Consider the following 21,111-nt stretch of genomic DNA (forward strand, 5'->3'; position numbering starts at 1 on the left):
CTGCATGGCTATATTATATTGTGTGATTCATTGCATTAGAGAAATAGTATTTAAATGCCCATACATGGAGAACAGATATGGAACTATGACTATTAGGGATAATCCCTGGGAATCCACCATTATGTAATGGGATATAGCCTTTGTGGTGATACTATATAATATACAAATTGAAAGCATATTACTCTTAGACAACATCAAGAAGCTTGTAAACAACATCACTGAATCTTTTAGTTTGTTCAATAATCACTGTTGATTCAGAAGTGCTGTCAGCCCAGTGTCAGGTTTTCAATTTTTAATGAGTTTAGCTCAGCGGCGGAGGAAGTAGTTGATATGAGGGGGGGGCTGGGCAGACCCAGACTTATTTCTATAGTTTGGTAAGGTGAGACCAAAAAAAAAAAAAAAAAAAAGGTCACAACCAACTGACAAGAGCTTTTCACCTCACCAGCTACCATTTCTAGCTGATAAACTACATAAAAAATCCTTTCATAGCTCGCTACACACTGACTACTTTATTAGAGTGACTGCTCTATTAGAGTATCTCGATCTTTATCAAGGTTTTCAGCCCCACTCCAAGAAAGATAATTTCGGTGTGATATCATTCTGAGGGGGGGCTAAGCCCCCCCTCAACAGACCGAGGGGGGGCTTTAGCCCCCTAGCCCCCCCCCTTTCCGCCGCCTATGGTTTAGCTAACCAGGTAATCCGTGAAGGCATGCAGTAATTTATGATCAAACCTTTTCTGATGACCAACAACTTCGAAATTTATAGACAGAATGTATAGAAATTAGTAGCAAGTTGTACACAAGCACAGACAAAAACAAGCAAGAGCTATTGTAATACAATACACAGCATATTAGTCACATATTGTATCTGAATCTTAAGCAGATGTACTCATTAATGGTAGAAGCTCCTATGAATAGAATCAGTGTGTGGTCAATTATAATGCTACAGGTAGGTGACATACAGTTATGCCTTGTCTTGAGATAATCTCAAATTCTTCATTCCTACTAATTAATGCTGAAACGTCTTGTAGGAGTACTTGGAACATCATCAGAAACAGCTTGCTGAGGTACTGCTACTTCAATATCTTCTGCTATAAATATTGAGACCTGTCAGTTACATGATGATGTACAATTAATTTTATTTGCTAATTGTTATTTCAATTAATCAAGTCAAACATTGAAAACGTCTGCTAAACAAATACAGTGCACACTATACTTTACTATATATATAAACTGTGATGCCTCACAACAACAATGCAAAATACCATCAGTAGGCATCTGTGGTCTTCTAGGACAGCAATGTTTTTTACATCTTTTTGTCCACATCTTTGCTGTATATAAACCACTATCATATGCATGTACATGAGAAGTAATCCTTACCTATTAAAATGAGTGCTAGTATAAGAGCAGTATAAATTATTAGTAAATGCATATTCCATTTATGTTTTTGATCACCTATAGGCACAATAACATAAAATTATACATAATTTGCATAGCTATAGAATGTATAAAAGATTTAGCAACAAAGTATTGAGTCTGACACCATTGAGAAATGATACAACTCATATGATAGTACGTATTATATAAATTAACTTACAAGTTAAGCAAGGCGGTTCGTCTCTTGTTGGTAGCAAATCTTTGATATCTTCATTGTGGCCACTGATCCTTCCCTAATGTGCTCCCTATGGACTGTAACCCTACAAACCTAGTAGTACTGGTATTGACCCTGTCAGTACATGTGGGATTATGTACATGCACACATTGCAATCTGTCCAATTAATAGAGAACTTATTTAGCTAAATACACAACAGTAGCTATAACATGCAGAAGTATTATGATTACTACTTTCAAGCATTAGGCTTATTAGGTAAAAAGAATAATTTTAGTACTTGCTATCCACTTGCTATTGGCCCAGTGATCCATATAAGAACACATGCAGATATATGTTGTATACACAATTTGCAAAGTTCTCTATTATTATCAAGACTCACGGTAGTGAGGCGCGCGGCCAAGAAACTACAAAGCGCACGCCCAATTAAAAGACACGCGGCCATATGGCAAGCAATCAGTAACAAAACAATCTCGTTATGTACAGACTTGCTCAACCACAAAATTACGTAATACAGGAAACTGGGTTGTCACGTGATCACCGCACAAGGCGTTTTGTGGTCAACAAGTTTTCTGTGTAACAATGATGATTGAGTGACCTTTATTTAAAGATTTGTTTACAGTGGAGTGGATATGTATAACAGGTGACCTCAAGCTACCCTATGTCTTGGCTTCTGCTTCATGGAAGGTATTATAAAACTCAAATTGTGTGGCTATGCTAACTAACTGAGTAGTGAGTTAAATACTTAGAGTAATAAGTAGTCAGTATAGTGTACTGGTAATTGTGTATGCCAAGTAGCACTTTCATTACATGGACTCTTAAGTAGTGATTGAGCCTTGAGCTAATAATGTATGGCATTGTTATCAGGTGGTTACAAATCAACCAAGCTTACCAACCAATGCCTGTAACCTTACCAGTTATCTGCACATGGGACAATGTTGGAATTTGAACTTTGATTAGTACAAATGCCTGCTTTGTGCTGTTGCCGTATAGTATAGGTGAAGCGACATAGCCAACCTGGCTGGCTTGGTAATTGCAGGTTCCAGGTTCAATGCCCCCCCCCACTCCAACTGTAAGTTGCAGTTTCCTTGAGCAAGAGACCTACCTACTATGACTGTATAACTGGGACTTGGGGAAGCTAGTGTCACTTAGTGGTGTTGGGGTTATGAGTTCCATGGGAGTTTGGTTGCTTGCAAAATGTAAAAACAAAATCACGTGCACATTTCACTTGAAGAATTTCTGATGAAAATTTGTGTCCTGCCAATCATGACAATCAGAATACTTATGCATCATGTTTTGCTGGCAAACTGTTAACTACAATCCTTGCTATATAGTTCAAGATATTCGTATCACGGGTCACGTGTTTGATCATGTATTTGTTCTTATGCATTTTTACAAAATTGGTAAAAGCGTGTTCAGTGTCCCAGATGATTGAATTTCACGGCTTGTGTTGTACTCTTCTTGATGCTTTCCATGAGCTCTGTACAATGTTCTTCATTTCATTGTTTAATAGCAGTATTGCAAACAGAATGTTTGGAAATTATGCCTGGTATTCATTTGATACCTGGCATTTGTTTAGTTGAACAATTACTCCATATTTTGTTGTGCCTTATATTGATTGTTTTATTTTGCAGAGTATTAAACAAGATGTCACAGAATTCACCAGTTTGAACAATACTGTTGTAAGTGTATTATTTGTTTAATATAGACCATGTCCAGTCTTTGGACATGATTTTATATAAATAAATTGAAAGTGTTGATCGTACACGATATGATCATCCTAAAGTATCACAAGAACACTGTAGTAATAGTCTTAACTTATCGAACGTTCCCTTCACTATGAGTATTTAATATTTTCCCAACATGTAATGTTGTAGATTTTGCTTTCAAATTAATGGTGACCACATCCTCAGTAGCAGGTGGCTAGTTTCCAGCCCCTAGTATGTGGGGGGCTTAAATTAAGCTTCTTACTAAAGTCACCTCCATATAAATTGCAATCACTGGGTATTTGTTGTGTGTAATCTTATTTAATTTTTGGCGATGTAAAACTACTACTACCTAGCAATATGCATTTACTGCTTAATTTGGTGCAGTCATAAATGGAACTACCTGCTATAACTTTGGTTGTGAATTGTCACATTTGTACATTGGTGTGCTTTAATGTGTATTGACATGGGTGTAAATGAGTGATACTTGCATGATTTATCTGTTCACAACCTATAACAAAGTCCAATTCATAATTTGTAGCGAGAGTATGTAATAGAAACCAAGAGTACCGAACAGGTGTATTACTCATGTAATCGTATTGCTCACACACACACACACACACTGTTGATGTATCTCAATTATTGCTCCCCCTGATCACGTGCTGTTGTAAGTGTTACCTCGTGTTTTATGTGATTGTTATTGAGTTCCATTTGTGCTGCTGTTATGGAGTTTACACCCACGATAAATGATTGCGTGAAGTAACATAGATATTTTAGTAATTGTTTGTTTATAGTGCCATTAAGGGTTGCCGTATTTAGCCCAATTCGGCCAGTGGAAACATGATAGCATTAAAGGGGAAATGGCTAATGTTAAAGTTCTGGCATCGCTAAATGGATCCCTGAAGGTGTGGCAACACTCTCATTTGTGCAACCATTGTTTTAGCGAACTGGGGGTCCTTACTACACTTTCCTTGTACAATAACTGTTGAATACTTGGTTGAATAACACAGAAAATTGGCGAACAAAGGCCCGTTGCCACATACACATTTCCAATTACCATTTCACATAAATGAACAATTACTGAAATATCCATGTTATTATATGTGATGATTAATCACAGGCTAATACACTGTTCGACACTCTTGGTTTCTATTATATACTGTACTCTTGTTTGTAGCTAGCGTATAATATTTTAAACATCCATTACTCATTGCAAGGAGTGTTTCGGGTTACCTTAGACAGGGACTATGGTGTTTATCATTAGTTTCCAACAACTCAACATGTTGACTGGAGGGTCTGGTTCACAAAATCACGTGTGATTTTTAGTTTAGAGAAGCAACTGCTTTCACAAGTAGTGAATGTTCTTCATATTACTGTAGGTGCTAGTGGCACAGAGATGCTTGTATTGTTGGGGTGCCATGTAAAGTCCTCAAGATACCACTGAGGTAAGTCTATTGTCACAAAGTTTTAGTGAACGTATATACCATATAGACAATCAAATCATCAATCAAACATCATCACTTGTTCAGTTCATTCAGTACAGGCTAGTAAGGATGATGTATGTAGATTGACATCTCCTGCTCACTCAAAATTTACTTGGCTGCATTGGGTAGGCAAAATCAAGCCCAAATGTGCTTTCAGAGTGATCTGAAATGCTTCTGAGAAGTTATTAAATCTTAACTTTGCATTGACTAAATGATGGCTTCAGCCAAACACAACTTAAGGCTCAGTTTCTTTACTGTTAGGCATTATTTGGGCCTATGCCAACCATCACAGCTGCAAGATTATGTGCATTGTCGAATTACCTTTTATCTAATTCCTTACTCCACTGTTCTAGAAGTGTCAATTTGTGGGTTTGTGATGGCTTCCCTTGCTGATTTGATTGTCTTCTGTGATCCCTACCAAAACTTTAGCTTCTGTCCCTACTCAACTGAAAAAGTTTCTTAACTCCTCTTTTACATTCCGTACAGGTATCTACTGTTCGAAGGAGCTACTGCATGCTGTCTGCACTGAAGGTTATGGGAAGACACAACACACAATTAGTTTATATATAAAGTGTGTATACATTCTAATTGCCTACTGTTTGTCACTTTGGAAAATGATTTGTGGATGTTATTACTTGTTCATACCTGTTGTATGTTGTAAAGTAGGTCCGCTATGCTGTAATGATTCTTAACTTGCTGAATTTCAATATGCAAATTTATCACCTCAAAAATTTCCTGTTGCACTCACTATGACAACTTAAAATCATTGGATCAGAGTTTTACCTTCAACTTTTCCAGTAAATATTAAGATTTTATCCATTGATATGCTACATCCAAATCATGAACAAAGTCAGCATAGCTCGGCAATATAAGTGCATAATTGTTGGAAAAAAATTGATTCTAAGACTTTGATCTGTCAGGCTATACTGTAGTACGAAGCAGCCAGACAAGATAAAGACTGGTGGATGCTCATCCTGGACTGTGGACTGGCAGACTTTGGTCTGTGAGGGGAGAATTGGTAGGTGGAGTAAACTTAACACAAAATGAGCATGGAAAGGCACTAGTAGATTTTTTGTGAAAAAGAAGACATGAGAGGTATAGAAAAGGCAAGACTTGCAAAACAATTATTTAAGTGGTGAGATATGTAATTTCATCAAATGTACTATCTGCACATTCACCAGATGTGTGACCTTAACACTTAGGGCATAATAATTCTGACTATGTACACAACATAATTCATACACAACTATTTATTCCATCTATGTTACGGTGTTGGAACTACACACCAGTCAAAAAATTTACCTAGGCTCAAACAAAAACAGGCCACAGGCCCCAATACTGAATAGCATTGCAGTCAGTTTTAGATATATGGTTCATATTGTATCAGTATAGAGAGACAATAGCAATTACAATACCGACATGAGGGTTAATATTCTTGCTGTGGTAAATATTATACTGATGTATATTGTTCAACATTTGAGTGTGTGTTGCAAACTAAAATCCCACGTCTATATATTATAGATTATTCCACAAATACCTATGTAAAGTAAAGAACAACACTGGTACTGTAGATAGCTAGCTACAATCAAATTGTCAGTTACACAAATTTACAACTTTACAGATTGATTGCTGCCTTAAGCTTGACCCTATCTGGACATCATCACCAAAGGTTCTTCACTATAAAACTGGGAAGTGTTGAATGAGTACACCTGCAATCACATAGCCATCTATAAACTGTTTTAAGGACATTTTGTTAAATCATCTTAATTTACTTTGATTTTGTTTTGTATCTGTGTGTTATACTCCTTGATGGAGTCCTACACAGTAATAAATAAATAAATAAATAAATAGACTTCTCACCTCCTGGAATATAAATAACAATAGTGATTACTAGTGTACATAATACAAGCAGTACTGAGGAGTCCTCAGAAAAGTTGGGTGGGTCCTCAGTGGGGACCAACTATAACTCACAATATTTATTGGTACCTCCAAGTCACACGCCAGCGTCCAGACTTGCATGGCCAGACCACTTACTCTCCATCACAATGCTTCACATGATGCCTAGCATTTAGTGCCTACTCTGAAAGACTGGTTAGTACAGGCCTGATGGATGCTGATTTTCACACTTCCAGCGAATCCAGCCACATAGTGACCTTTATAAAACCTAAGCATTTTGCCTTCATGCAGAAGTACACAAGCCTAACTGCCTGTATAGCCAGTAGTGATCGCTTCTTGGAAAATAGTTCGTCTCCAGTTAGGTAATATGATAGTGCATTCATGGGATAACCAAATGAGCAACCAGTCCAGACTGTTCAAGATGCTTCATAGATATTATACGAGGTAATGATGATAAAGAAGTGGTCTGACCATGCGAGATGAAATGTCATGACTTGAAGGTGTAAACACAGGGAAATGTATAAAATTCCAAGAAAAGTTGGATCCCCAGGTCCTTGGTGTAGTGTCGGGATTATTAGATCATTAGAATCAATAATAATAGTACTACAACACACAACTACAATCTAGCAACTACAATAACAACTAAAGTTATAACAACAACTAAAGCACACACAGAGGCTCTACAACTACATATGTACATGCACGCATACATTACCGCATAATGTATTACATCATAGTGCGTGCACGTGTCCAGATACTACAGTTCCTCCCTCTTAGTTCGAAGGACTCCATGGCCTTCTGATCTTTCGAATTCTTGAAGAGCGTCTCAACACAGGAGGATTATCACTGTTCTGTGTTGGGGAGGTATGATTAGGAATGTCAGATGATATGGAACTGTCATTTGTAGGTAAAGAAACAAGTCGTGTACGAAGTTGATTTGCATGACGGCAGTGAACTGCTGTTTGGCCATCAATCAAAACTTTATACATTACTTTCCCCCTCCTATCTTTGACAGTGCCTGGGAGCCACCATTTGCCAGGTCTAAAATTACGAACCCACACTGGATCACCAATCAGGCAGTGTCTAGGATGAGTATGGGCATCATATGACTGCTTCTGAAGTTCTAGAGATTTCTGAACCTTCAACTGGCATGGGTGTAACAAATCCAACCTTGTACGCATCCGTCTGTTATTTAACATTTCAGAAGGAGTTTGATCTGTCACAGAATGTGGGGTGGCTCTGTAGTAAGCTAAGAAGTTGGTCACACAATCCAGCAGTTCCGAAGAGGTTTGCGGATTTGCCTTATCTACACTCTGTTTAAAAGTCTGTACCAGTCTTTTAGCCTCGCCATTCGAGCGGGGATGATATGGAGCTGTCGTGTGGTGAATTCCACGAGACAAACAAAACTGCTTAAATTTGTCTGCCGTGAACTGGGGACCATTATCTGACACAATCTGGTGAGGAATTCCATGTGTGGCAAAGATCTGCTGTAAGTGTTTGGTAACAGTTTCTGTCGTAGTGGATTCCATCACATGTACTTCTGGCCACTTACTGTAAGCGTCAATCAGTATCATCCACATCTTGTTTCTATATGGCCCCGCAAAATCAATGTGTAGACGTTGCCATGGTTTGGCTGGAAAATCCCATTGATGTAATGGTACCTTTGTGGGATCTTTAGCTGTCTCAGCACAATTCACACAAGACTTGACATGGGACTCAATATCAGTGTCCAAGGATGGCCACCAAACATGTAGTCGAGCAAGTGACTTCATTCTAGACATCCCTGGATGGCCCTCATGTAACAATTCTAGGATTGACCTCTGATATCGTGAAGGAATTACCACTCGAAGGCCCCAAAGTAGACAACCATTGTGAGTTGTGAGCTGTAAACGTTTGTTGAAGAAAGGAATTAGCTTCTTGTCCAAAGAGTGTGAAGTGGTTGGCCATCCTCTAGCACAAAAACTGTAGACTTGTGATAGCACTGGGTCCCTCGCTGTGGCTGCCTTAGCGTCAGTCTCACGAATTGGAAGTGCCTGAAACTGTTGTTCTTCCAGAGCACAAACAATTTCCGCTTCGTCAGCTTGTGGAGGCTGTACCTCTTGTAATAGCAGGCGAGACAACCCATCAGCATTGCCATGCTGGGCAGATGGTTGGTACCTAACTTCATAGTCATAGGCTGAGAGGATAATGGCCCATCTCTGTAAACGGCTGGCTGTCATCTCTGGGATACCTTTCTGAGGATGAAAAATAGTGACAAGTGGTTTATGATCGGTAATCAATTGGAACTTACGACCGAGCAAGTACTGTCTGAACTTCTGGACTCCAAATACTATTCCCAAGGCTTCCTTTTGGATTAGTGCATAGTTTTGTTCAGCCGATGTCAGTTTACGTGACGCATATGCCACAGGTTTCTCTTTACCATCAGGGTAAGTATGAAAAATCACTGCTCCTATGCCCACTGGGCTGGCATCACATGCAAGACTGAGAGGTAGTGATTAGAGGTGTACCGATGTGGTTTTTTTGCATGTACCGATATCCGATATTGATGTGACCAAAAGAAGCCGATAACCGATAATTGATCCGATATTTGCATTATAGTTAAAAGTGTACATTTACCTACCCTACAACAACATGTGCATGTATTCATTGCTATACTCTGCCTGTGGTGGTATACAGCTTGGGTTTCTATTGTGCAATCCAGACAATTAGGCACCCACAAACATTTTTATGTATACTCCCATGAAGCCTTATACGGATATTTCTGCATTACTCTGCATTCTAATGGTTTGTGAGAAAGCTGGTACAGCAAGTTTCCTTAGTTATCCTGTGACCCTTATTTTTATTACAAGGTACTCTATAACTGCTTCATTTATAAAGACTGTGATAAGCTTTCCAGCAATAGACAGTAGAATCGCGTGTATTTATATGGCTTCTCGTAGCGTAGCGCTTGTTTCAAAGTGAATAATAAGCCACTGGCACTAAAGAGCCACATGAATAATGTAGAAAACCAATGCAAAATCCGTTTATGTACAAACTATTGCTAGTGTATAAATATCGGTAGCAATATCGGTCCTCCTGCTGTTCTGTACCGATACCGATATTGGTAAAAATTACCATATTGGTGGCCGATATTATAGCCGATCCGATTATCGGTACACCTCTAGTAGTGATGGGTCGTAATGTGCCAGTGCATCAGCTGATGTCAACAATTTCTTAATTGATTCCATTGCCTTGGTATGCTCACTGGACCACTGCCACTTTTTGTGTTTCTGTAAAAGATCATTAAGACAAGCACAATTGGTTGCTAACCCTGGTATGAATCGATCATAGTAGTTCACCATGCCTAGAAAAAATCGGAGTTCTCCTTGGTTCTGTGGACATGGCATGGCAGTAATTGCTTTGATCTTATCTGGGTGTGGTTGAATGCCTGCTTTGTCTAAGACATGGCCCAAGTAAGTTACACTCTCTTGAAAGAAATGACACTTCTCTAGTTTCAGGCGGAGACCAGCAGTGTTCAGCTTCTCCATTACTAGCCTAAGGTGGCTCTGTTCAGAGCATCCTGTCACTACTATGTCATCCAAATAGCAAGCCACACCTGGTATGTCACCCACAAGTTGCTCAATTAGTTTCTGGAACAGGGCAGGTGCACAACTGAGACCAAAGGGAAGGCGTTTGTATCTGTATAAGCCTTGGTGAGTATTGATAACTGTCAGTTCTGATGATGCCTCCTCCAATGGTACTTGCAGATAAGCTTCAGCCAGGTCTAATTTAGAAAACTTGTGCCCACCATTCAGTTTTTGAAAGAGTTCCTCTGGAAGTGGGAATGGGTAGACATCATTCTTCAGGGCTGGATTTAGGGTGACTTTGAAGTCACCACATAATCTAACTTTGCCACCTGGCTTCCTGACAACAACAAGGGGGGTAGCCCAGTCTGAGTGAGAGACTTTCTCTAACACTTGTTGTTTTTCTAGTCTGTCCAACTCTGCTCCTACAACTGGTTTTAGAGCAAAAGGTAGTTTTCTCACTTTGCAATATTTAGGCTGAGTGCCTTCACGGAGAGTTAAAGTAGCATTAAATGTGGTGCAACATCCAAGTTGTGGTTTGAACAGGGCTTCATTCATTGTGATAATTTCCTGTAAAGTGGTACTGGGTGTGGTAACTGCTGTGACAAATTACTCAGGGTGAATAGTGATGTTAAGTTTAACTTGTCCATCCCTGCCAATTAGATTAATGCCACATTGAGTGACATAGATTTTCAGCAGTGAGGATATGGTAGGGTCATCTTGGCGTTGAACTGTTGTCTGAAAATATCCAATAGGGTGGATAGGTTGACCCTCAAAAGCTCCAAGCACTTTTGATGTAGCCTCCAGTTTGGGTTGATGAAGGTCTGCCCAGGTTTTTGTGTTAATGAACGTGAGTGGAGAAGCAGTGTCTATTACTAGACGAAGACGTTTATCCAGTTCTGGTAAGTGAACAGTTTGAAACACTGGGAGAATATGTTTGTCATCACTATCGGCTGTTTTGTTAACGGTAATGACTGCTGAGTCCAGTGGCTGTTCTGGTATTATTTCTTGTACTGCTGCTGTGGAGCGGCACACTTTGGCAATATGGCCAATCTTACCACAGTGTCTACATGTAACATTGCGAAAACGGCAGGTGCTTCTTAAGTGTGCTCCTCCACAACTGGCACATGGCTTGGAGGTTGGCGGCTGAAAGCTTGGACCCTTAGTATTAGCAGTTCGCTGGCTCTTAGTACGAAGAGAGTTCTGGGGTTTAAAGGACCGTGGTTGCTTCCCGGTTGCTGCCACTGTGCCGGCGTCCGTCTCCTTCTTGTCGTTGTCGGCACGTTTGAGCGATTCATGCTCGGCCGCTTTGAAGGTGCGAGCTAGCTCTAACAACTCTTCTAGTGGCTTCTTGTGATCTTGAGCCAACAATTGCTGGAGTAAACGTTCATTTCGCAGGCCCATCACGAACTTATCGTGGATGTTGTTGGCCAATTGGACTTCTGTCCAATCACAAGTGGCTGCCAGACGCCGTAGTTCAGCAATGTAATTTACCAGCGACTGCCCTTCTTGTTGCTTGTAGTTGTAGAACCGATAGCGTTCAGCCAAGACTAACTTTTTGGTGCCGTATTGTCCGTCGAGCTTAGCCTTCAACTGAGCAAATGTGAGTTCTTCTGGCTTCTTAGGGGCACACAAACTGCAGAGTAGTTTGAAAGTAGAGGAGTCAATATATGTGCAGAGGGCTGCACGTTGCTTGGCCTCAGAGCCTTCACCCGTAGCGTAGGGACTAAGTGTGAGCCACTGTTCGAAGCGTCTGCTCCACGAATTCCAATCATCCGTACGTGAATCAAAAGTAATAATCGGTGGAGCTGTAGCCATTCTCATCGCCAATGTAGTGTCAGGATTATTAGATCATTAGAATCAATAATAATAGCACTACAACACACAACTACAATCTAGCAACTACAATAACAACTAAAGTTATAACAACAACTAAAGCACACACAGAGGCTCTACAACTACATATGTACATGCACGCATACATTACCGCATAATGTATTACATCATAGTGCGTGCACGTGTCCAGATACTACACTTGGTCCCAGGGTTCAGCACATAATATACACCTTGGGTGGGGATAGTGCTGGTTTGTAATTAGTATCACCCATTTCTGCTTATGTTAATATAACTGAAAGTAGCTACGTATAAAACAAAATAATAACAATATTTACAACCAAAGTTATATAAACAAATATATCTCCATGTACTGTATGACCACAAATTAATAAATATAATGTTCCTTGCTACTGTAAAGATAGTTTTGAGAGGTGCCATTCAAATGACAGTTTGGGCCTTGGCATCCTTCTGGCTCAGCAGGAAAGAATGATGTAATTATCGTTGTGTTAGTCTGTGTGTATGGGGTGAGGAGGATAGATGTATGATTTTCTTTACAAATTTTAATGCATTACATTTTCTAAAGAGCCAACACAGCCCCCTTCAGTCTTGTTGTTTTCTTCCTTTATTTTAAAGCCTAGTTGGTGTCCACCCCACTTTAATTATCATTATACAGAGGTCGGTAACACTATATAAAAGCCCCACTCAAAACTATTTCGTTAATTGCATAGTGTATCCGGAATTTTGCCACATAAGCACCTCAATAGTCACAATACAACACTAGCAAGCAAGGGTTGTTGTATTCAGATTGCACTTTGTGTCAGCATTTCTTTTGTTAAAACACTTATAATTAGTTTTCCAAAATGAAATCTATAAATAGTGTTTTGGTAACACTAACTAGGTATATACTTCAAATAAGTGTCTGATCACACTTCACATTGTCCACTCATTTTAGTTTGTCCCAGAAAACAACTATTTGTATTTTTAATAGTCCTAAATTGTTTCCTTCCTTCTCTGATCATACTTGACAACTTGTAAAAAAAGCACTGGATAGACAGTTATTGGCACTGAAGTTACTTTATCTACAACTACAAACCTATATAGGTAATGCAAATAACCATCACTTAAATCAAGCTCCCTACTAAGGACACCCAATTCAGTTCCATGTAACTTAGAGTAGATGGGTATTCCTTGTTATGGAGTATGTGTAATCTAGAACATAGTCCTCTTAATATGCACAACACATACTCCATTGTTTTGAGAGCAAGAAATTCTTTATCACTCTATGCTGGGAAGATTTTTAATGCTTATAGTGAAGATAAGTTTAACTGTTAACCATTACAAAGTGTCCAGAATATGCAGGTGTCCTTATTTTCAAGTATACCCTGATTAACAAATTCCACAGTACATGTATACCATATTTCGTATAAAAGCCACATACAAATAAACGCCTGTCTCGATTATAAGCCAGGGAGTTTCCAGCACACTTTGAAAATAAATACTGGGGCCTGCCTGATACATTTACAGGCTGTGTCAGTACAGCTAAGAAAAAGATACAAGACCAGGCTTTTATATAAAGAAATACTGTACGGTAGTAATGACATTTAGAATATAGTTGGATCGATCAACACCTACAACATTTTTTAAATAACCATGTTCATGATTGCATATAGTTTATAGTAAAATCACAAACACTTACATCAGGATTGCCCAAGCTGGTGAATTCTGTGACATCTTGTTTTAATACTCTGCAAAATAAAACAATCCGTATAAGATTGATATGCACAACACAATTGGGAGGATACAAGTAATTGTTCTACTAAACAAACGTCAAGTATCAAATGAATGCCAGTCATAATTTCTGAACATTCTGTGCAACAGTGCTATTAAATGATGAAGTGAAGAACGCTGTATAGAGTTTGTGGAAAACATCAAGAAGAGTACAACACAAGCCATGAAGTTGGGATACTGATCATGTTTCTACTGATTTTTCAGGTTAATTGTAAAAATGTAAAAGAACAAATACATGAACATGTGACCTGTGATACGAATATCTTGAACTATATAGCAAGGATTGTAGTTAACAGTTTGCCAGCAAAACATGATGTATATGTATTCTGATTGTCATATGATAGGTAGAACACAAATTTTCATCAGAAATTCTTCAAGTGAAATGTGCATGTGATTTTGTTTTTACATTTTGCAAGCAACCAGTAAATTCCCATGGAACTCATAACCCCAACACCACTAAGTGACACTAGCTTCCCCAAGTCCCAGTTATACAGTCATAGTAGGTAGGTCTCTTGCTCAAGGAAACTGCAACTTACAGTTGGAGTGGGGGGATCGAACCTGGAACCTGCAATTACCAAGCCAATGTTCTAATCGGCCAGGTTGGCTATGTCGCTTCACCTATACTATACGGCAACAGCACAAAGCAGGCATTTGTACTAATCAAAGTTCAAATTCCAACATTGTCCCATGTGCAGCGATAACTGGTAAAGTTACAGACATTGGTTGGTAAGCTTGGTTGATTTGTAACCACCTGATAACAATGCCATACATTATTAGCTCAAGGCTCAATCACTACTTAGAGTCCATGTAATGAAAGTGCTACTTGGCATACACAATTACCAGTACACTATACTGACTACTTATTACTCTAAGTATTTAACTCACTACTCAGTTAGTTAGCATAGCCACACAATTTGAGTTTTATAATACCTTCCATGAAGCAGAAGCCAAGACATAGGGTAGCTTGAGGTCACCTGTTATACATATCCACTCCACTGTAAACAAATCTTTAATAAAGGTCACTCAATCGTCATTGTTACGCAGAAAACTTGTTGACCACAAAACGCCTTGTGCGGTGATCACGTGACAACCCAGTTTCCTGTATTACGTAATTTTGTGGTTGAGCAAGTCTGTACATAACGAGATTATAATCCAATACACATTGAAAGTCGACAAAATTTTTGTTGTTACCTTGGACGGTGATGGATTTTGGCGGTGGTTTTGACGAAAGTGGCAGCTTTCTTTCGCTCTTCCTTTCGCGAACATAGAGAGGGGTAGAATTCACCAATGAAAGTGGCGCCATGTTTATTCGGATTTATAGCGACGGCGCCTTGGTTAGTGGACGGTTTGTGGCGAAAATGAAGAAGCCACTTCAAGCCAGTCTTCAACCCGTAAGTAGAACAGCTTTCTTAACGTGTTTAATATATTTTCATTGCAGTTGTGGTCACAATTTAGTCCCGAATCGGCCGGAAAGAACCGTCGAGCGAATTTGCGAGATATTATGGACAGTGCTAGTGCAGCCAATCCTAGTTTACAGGCCTCTAGAGATTTGAGAAATACGTCTGCTGAGAAAAGTATTAGAGGTACTGAAAACTTCAGTTCACATAACTGCTTACATCATACCTACAGCTACTGGGAAGATTCTACAATGTAATGACTTGATGTCATTGGAACTGTGTGGTGTAGTTACTATTAACCACAGAATGGCACAGATGGACACAAGTGTTTGATGCAAGGTAATCACAGTGCTTGTGTGCCCAACCACATCAGTTTATACCTTGATCTATAGGTATATCTGAAGGACAGTTCTCCTGTGGATTAAGTGGTACGCAAAAGTATTTCATTGTGACAACTCCGTTCAATGTTGTTCTTTTAGATCAAAAATGACCATGCAGCATCGATGTTAAATGTCTGGGATCATCTTAACATCTGGTCGGCTCATCTGACAAGTATATCTAAGGTCGTCCTCCGGTGAGAATTCCTTGGATCATCAAGTGAGAAAGTCTGGGATCATGATGAGAATGCCCAAAGTTGTCTACTGAAAACCGCAGTGTCACGTAACTGCTTACGTTATCTACCTACAGCTACTGCGCAGATTCTACAGATGTTGCTCAAGAATGATTATGGTACGATGAATCAAAATTGTGATACAGTGATTGATAACTTTCATTAGGTAAAGCGGAACTATGAACAGAATTAAATGCCAGTGCCACTGACACACATGCTTTATACAAGGTAATTGCTAGTATACACAACCACATTAGTTTACACCTTTAACTGTAGGTATGACTCGAGGACAATTCTCCTGTGGATTAAATAGTATTTCATTGTGACAACTGATATTCAATATTATACTTTTAGATCAAAAATGACCATGCAGTGGTGTAGCAGCATCAGTATTGAATGTTTGGCAGTTGTCTTCTGGTAAAACTTCTGGGATCATCTTAATGTCTGGTCGGGTCATCTGAAAAGAACATCTAAGGTTGTCCTCTGGTAAGAATGTCTCGGGTTACCTGATGAGAATGTCCGAATTCTTAACATCTGGACACCTACAGCATACAGAATTGTATACACATTATATTGTATTTGTGTATTTTGTAAACATTTAAAGAAAAAATTAATTGTGGGAAACAGAGAAAATGCGTAAAACGAACAAGAAAAGCATGTTTGCCTCACCAAAATTTTTATGTGTGAAATACAAGCAAACAATGTGTGCATACCACATGAAAAATTGTGTGCTATCTGGCAAATATCCCACATGAAAAAACTCGTGATATGCACATGACTGTTTTAACAGTGTATGATTGGTTAAATAATATTATAGGCAACACAAAACTAGAACATCTATAGATCATGAGATGCATGGGTTCATGGTTTTCCCATATCATTATTTATGTAAAGAGGCCCCTTCTGGACAATCACATCATTCATAATATAGAATACCTTGAACTTTAAATGTCACATTTCATGACCTACATACATAAGCTATCATTTGAAACTTGAAGAGGTTACTTAAGATATTCACATCTTTAAAAAAATTATATTTCAGATTGCTATATAGGAATAATATTTATTTTATTTATTTAGGCTTTATGGTGAGATATAGTTGAGTGTTATTCATTTCTGTTGTACATATAAGCTAACTTTTCTATAATGTATAGGCAAGCATGCAGAAGTCTAGAATTAAAGTTCACTTTATTAGGTCACACATGGAGAGCAAAACTTATAGAACAATAAGCATGTATGCATGGCACCGTATGACCCTACACTTGCCTATTCTATCACCAAAAAATGCTATATAGAATTTGTCCTATGTATAGCTATATGTGTGTGATGGTCATATATGTCACTAAGAGGTGATTATATGTCACCATTACACACTGCTTGGTGTCACTATTAGCTACGTGTGGTGCATATACCCCAAAAACCTTTATTCACACATTGCTTGCAAGGAATTTAAGATTGACATACTGAACAGCAGTCTATAAAGCAGTCACTTTTGTATTTCTTAGATCCTTTTCCTCTCTAACCTGTTCAGTGTCAAGGATTTCCTTTTGTAGTGGATCAAGAAATCAATAGCATTTCAACTACAGTATAGTGTAGTGGGACAACAATGCAAATGTCAAGAAGTTTGGTTTCAGCTAACAATCTCAATTGCTCTTTATCTTTTTTATCTTTAAATTTTATTCCAGGGTTACCAACACCCTTTGCCACCACCCACTCCCTATAGCACTAGATGGCTAGGTCTATAAGGTAACACCCATGCACACACAATACAAAACAGATACTACATACTAGTGGAGGGAGGGAGGGAGGGAGAGAGAGACACACACACACACACACACAGACAGAGAGAGACACAGAGAGACACAGAGAGAGAGAGACACAGAGAGACACAGAGAGAGAGAGACCTGGTACAAGTATAGATGATAATTATTGTAAAAATTGACCATTTCGATGATGGAGGGAATAGATATACTAGCTAGCTAGCACATGTTCGAAGGCCCACTCTTGTAACAACTACAGAGTGAAAAGGTGGTTGCTGCATATATAACTGTATAGCTGGATAGAAAGTTTGCCGGCACAAGTGCCATTAGTGATAGCTATACATAGAGAGAACACATGCAGTGCATGGTGTAGTTTCCATTGAGGCAGCTAGCTGAGGAAGTTCAACTCTATATAAATTACAGTATATAGCTATAGGGTAGTGGGTTTTGTTGTGCATCTAACTGTGTCATTTAAAGAAACATGCATAAGTTCATATGGTTATAGTTGTATACATGCACTTGTCCTTTCTATAATAATCACTGAGGTATGCTGTGGAACTCAGGGGTAGATCCAGGGGGATTCAAAGGGTTCCATAGAGCCTTCCTTTTGGACGAGTCTCTCTTACTCAAGATACTCTAATAGAGTAGTCACAGTATTCTTAAGAGGAGCAGTGTAAGGTAGTAGTTATAATAAGTTGGTGAGGGGTAGCTATTGTCAGCAGCTCTAGGTGATGACCTGTTTCTTTTGGTCTTCAACCTACAGCTAGGCTGAAGATGCAATTCCAGAGTGGAACCCCCTTTTAAAAAGTCTGGATCTGCCCCTGGAACTGAAATAATGGGGGTCGAACCTCTGATGCAGCCTCTTATATAGGTGAGACCCTTCACTTTGCAACTGCAAACAATGAGGATGGAGCTCATGTAAATGTTTCTGCTTCAGGATTCTGGGGATATAAACATCAGAAGGCTTTTTTGATTTCAAGGTGTTTAATGCTAATGCTCCCCACTTGTGTTTTCAACATTTGGTGGTATGGGTCATGCTTTAAGAGACTGTTTTAAAAGACTCGCTTTCCTTGTCTCTCTTCAGAAGGGGTCATCATATAGCTCAGTGATGTCATGGCTGTGTTGCAGGATTAGTTATTCTCTTTTACGCTCTGCTATTATGTGCTTGAGGGGAGCTAGATCGCTTCAGGGCTGTCAGCCTTCACTTGGAGCACTTGACCTTGCACACTAGCTGAGGGTCAGGTGGCTCCAGCTCATTGACTAAATATTTTTGTCTAAAATTTATTGTGTGTGTGTGTTCTTTTATTGTATTGAATATATCTTCTTACCATTAAAAAAGGAACGGAAATGATAATGATTAAACAGTTTTCTAGAATGCGCATGCGTGAACATGAAGTACTGATTTCCGGTTTGGAAGATAAACGGGTTACAGCGGTTTTCCAAGTTCTTGCAATGCAAAGCGTCATGCGCTATACAAGCATGTACGTGCGCAGCTGTTCAACAGTGGATTTTCAGCGACAACTACTGACTCACAGGACTTCAAGGATGCCTACGCATACAACTCGACAGCCACAGAATATTACAGGAGTTTTTAAAGAACTGCGCATACTGACACATTATTAGCGCATGACGCTTTCCATTGCAAGAACTTGGAAAACCGCAGTACAGAAAATTGCATTGTCTTTGCAACAACCGGCCATGCGCGGTTTGAGCATGCCCGTGTTTTGAATAATAAAACGCGCGCAATAACGGGTATAACAGTACGCAGGTATCGAAGCCGTTCAATTCCGCGTCAGTTAAATCATTGTACTGATACCGGAATTATACACACTTTACGGCAAGTATACCAGGAATGGTAGCTAGTTAGCAAATACCAAAACCCTGTACTGCGGTTTTCCATGTCCTTGCAATGCAAAGCGTCATGCGCTAATATCGTGTCAGTATGCGCAGTTCTTTGAATACACCTGTAATGTTCTGTGGCTGTCGAGTTGTATGCGTAGGCATGCCTAAAGTCCTATGAGTCAGTAGTCGTCACTGAAAATCCGCTGTTGAACAACTGCATGCGCACCACATGCTTGTATAGCGCATGACGCTTTGCATTGCAAGAACTTGGAAAACCGCAGTATTGCACGCATTTTATTATTCAAAACACGCGCATGCTCAAACCGCGCATGGCCGGTTGTTGCAAAGACAATGCAATTTTCTGTATGTTGTAAACGGTAACTGCGAGAGAATAGTGGTGTCACCCGTAAGACTAAGTTAGGGTCCACAACGTGAAATTTCGACCTCCGAAAATCAACTACCAAACCACCCACAAATGCTAGGCTATGTACCACTTAGAAAATTCCAGATTGGGGTTATTTTTCATTAACGTTTTGTCATGCAAATCGGCGAATATGCTTACAAATTACGAGATTTTTTGCTATATCTTCAAGGAAATGTCTTTTAAAGCTACAATACGCACTCTCAACCTTTCTTATTAACTGTACTCTAAACTAAAACCATCAGTGGCTGCATTGTCTGGAGCAATTTCCAGCCGCAGCATCGCGAAAATGAAATTTTGGACTCGAAAAAAGTTTCGATGCCATTGGAGCACACAGTAGCGATGCCGAAGTAACCCTCCAAGGTCAAACTGGTCTGGCATGAGTCCAACTACTACCACACCAAATATCATCGAATTCCAAAATTGTTTGCCATCTGGCTGCGCTCGACGGCTGTCAAAAATTCGTCAAAAATGCCGATTTTATTCACTGATGGGAACTTTTACTAGCCAGATGTGCTAGTTTACTTCTAAAAAGCTTGCAAGACCCATAGCCAGTAGCTTTCATTCATAAGGTTGGTCTGGCAGCTCTTCTAGCGGCCTCAAATTCCGCCAAATGCCGATATCCATAATTTTTGCCGATATCGACCAATTTACAACCCGTTAAAGAAATCTTGCACAGCAAACGTGATGCTTTGTCTCTCTAAAATCATGCTGCATCCTTGTTTAATTATATATTCGTCCATAGGGTGGCACTGGCAGCTCTCTTATCGAGGCCAAAATCCGCCATCGAAATGCCCATCTCACCATTTGTCATCAGCTTTCGGAAGTTTACCAAGTCAAACATGCTGGTTTACCTCTCTACATCCTTGCTGGACCATTCAATCACCTTCTTCTGTGTAGGCAACTTTCTTCAGTCCCTTGAAAACGTCAGAGCACGCCAATTGAGCGCAACCATCAATACCAGTTAATGCTTATTTTGTTTCATTGGTTCCTCGCAAGAACGACAGGAAAACCAGCAGAAATGTAATAGAGCGCAAATAGAGTTAGTCTAACTCTAAATATTGTACTCTAGAAAACTCTACATGTTTATACAAATGATTACCGAAATGCAAATACCGATTATCAAAAACCACATTCGAATTTCCATTCGTGTAGAGTTCCGAAGGTGGATGTTTGGAACTAGACTATAACTCCAGTTGG

General features: G+C 39.4%; 1 protein-coding gene and 2 long non-coding RNA genes across 10 annotated transcripts in view; 2 read left to right on the forward strand and 1 right to left on the reverse strand.

Annotated features, from left to right (window-relative positions):
• Nucleotides 1-5,440, forward strand: part of LOC136256889 (uncharacterized) — a 49,482-nt gene extending 44,042 nt beyond the window's left edge. The window contains exons 14-17 of one of the 3 annotated variants that reach the window (XR_010701711.1): nucleotides 3,243-3,290; nucleotides 4,694-4,759; nucleotides 4,806-4,861; nucleotides 5,285-5,440. The gene's annotated coding sequence lies outside the window, so the exon portion shown is untranslated. The remainder of the gene's footprint in view (nucleotides 1-3,242; nucleotides 3,291-4,693; nucleotides 4,760-4,805; nucleotides 4,862-5,284) is intronic. The other 2 variants (XR_010701710.1, XR_010701709.1) reach the window with 2 other exon arrangements.
• Nucleotides 756-15,022, reverse strand: LOC136256901 (uncharacterized). 3 transcript variants are annotated; one of them, XR_010701717.1, is made up of 7 exons: nucleotides 14,812-15,022; nucleotides 13,790-13,838; nucleotides 1,597-5,799; nucleotides 1,380-1,454; nucleotides 1,265-1,330; nucleotides 962-1,090; nucleotides 756-907 (listed from the first exon to the last, which is right to left on the reverse strand). It is a non-coding gene; the product is annotated as an uncharacterized lncRNA (long non-coding RNA). The 3 variants fall into 3 exon arrangements; XR_010701716.1 differs by having other exon boundaries at nucleotides 756-1,090; XR_010701718.1 differs by having other exon boundaries at nucleotides 756-1,090; nucleotides 14,767-15,022.
• LOC136256900 (uncharacterized) lies at nucleotides 15,006-16,516 on the forward strand. Of its 4 annotated transcripts, none has more exons than XR_010701714.1 (7): nucleotides 15,006-15,272; nucleotides 15,320-15,617; nucleotides 15,671-15,706; nucleotides 15,758-16,007; nucleotides 16,055-16,116; nucleotides 16,165-16,200; nucleotides 16,243-16,516. It is a non-coding gene; the product is annotated as an uncharacterized lncRNA (long non-coding RNA). The 4 variants fall into 4 exon arrangements; XR_010701713.1 differs by having other exon boundaries at nucleotides 15,008-15,272; nucleotides 15,320-15,464; nucleotides 15,511-15,617; nucleotides 16,165-16,516; XR_010701715.1 differs by lacking the exon at nucleotides 16,165-16,200 and having other exon boundaries at nucleotides 15,007-15,272.
• Nucleotides 16,517-21,111: the final 4,595 nt, after the last annotated feature.

Source organism: Dysidea avara, chromosome 5, assembly GCF_963678975.1.
Source record: "Dysidea avara chromosome 5, odDysAvar1.4, whole genome shotgun sequence".
In the NCBI taxonomy this organism is placed as follows: domain Eukaryota; kingdom Metazoa; phylum Porifera; class Demospongiae; order Dictyoceratida; family Dysideidae; genus Dysidea; species Dysidea avara.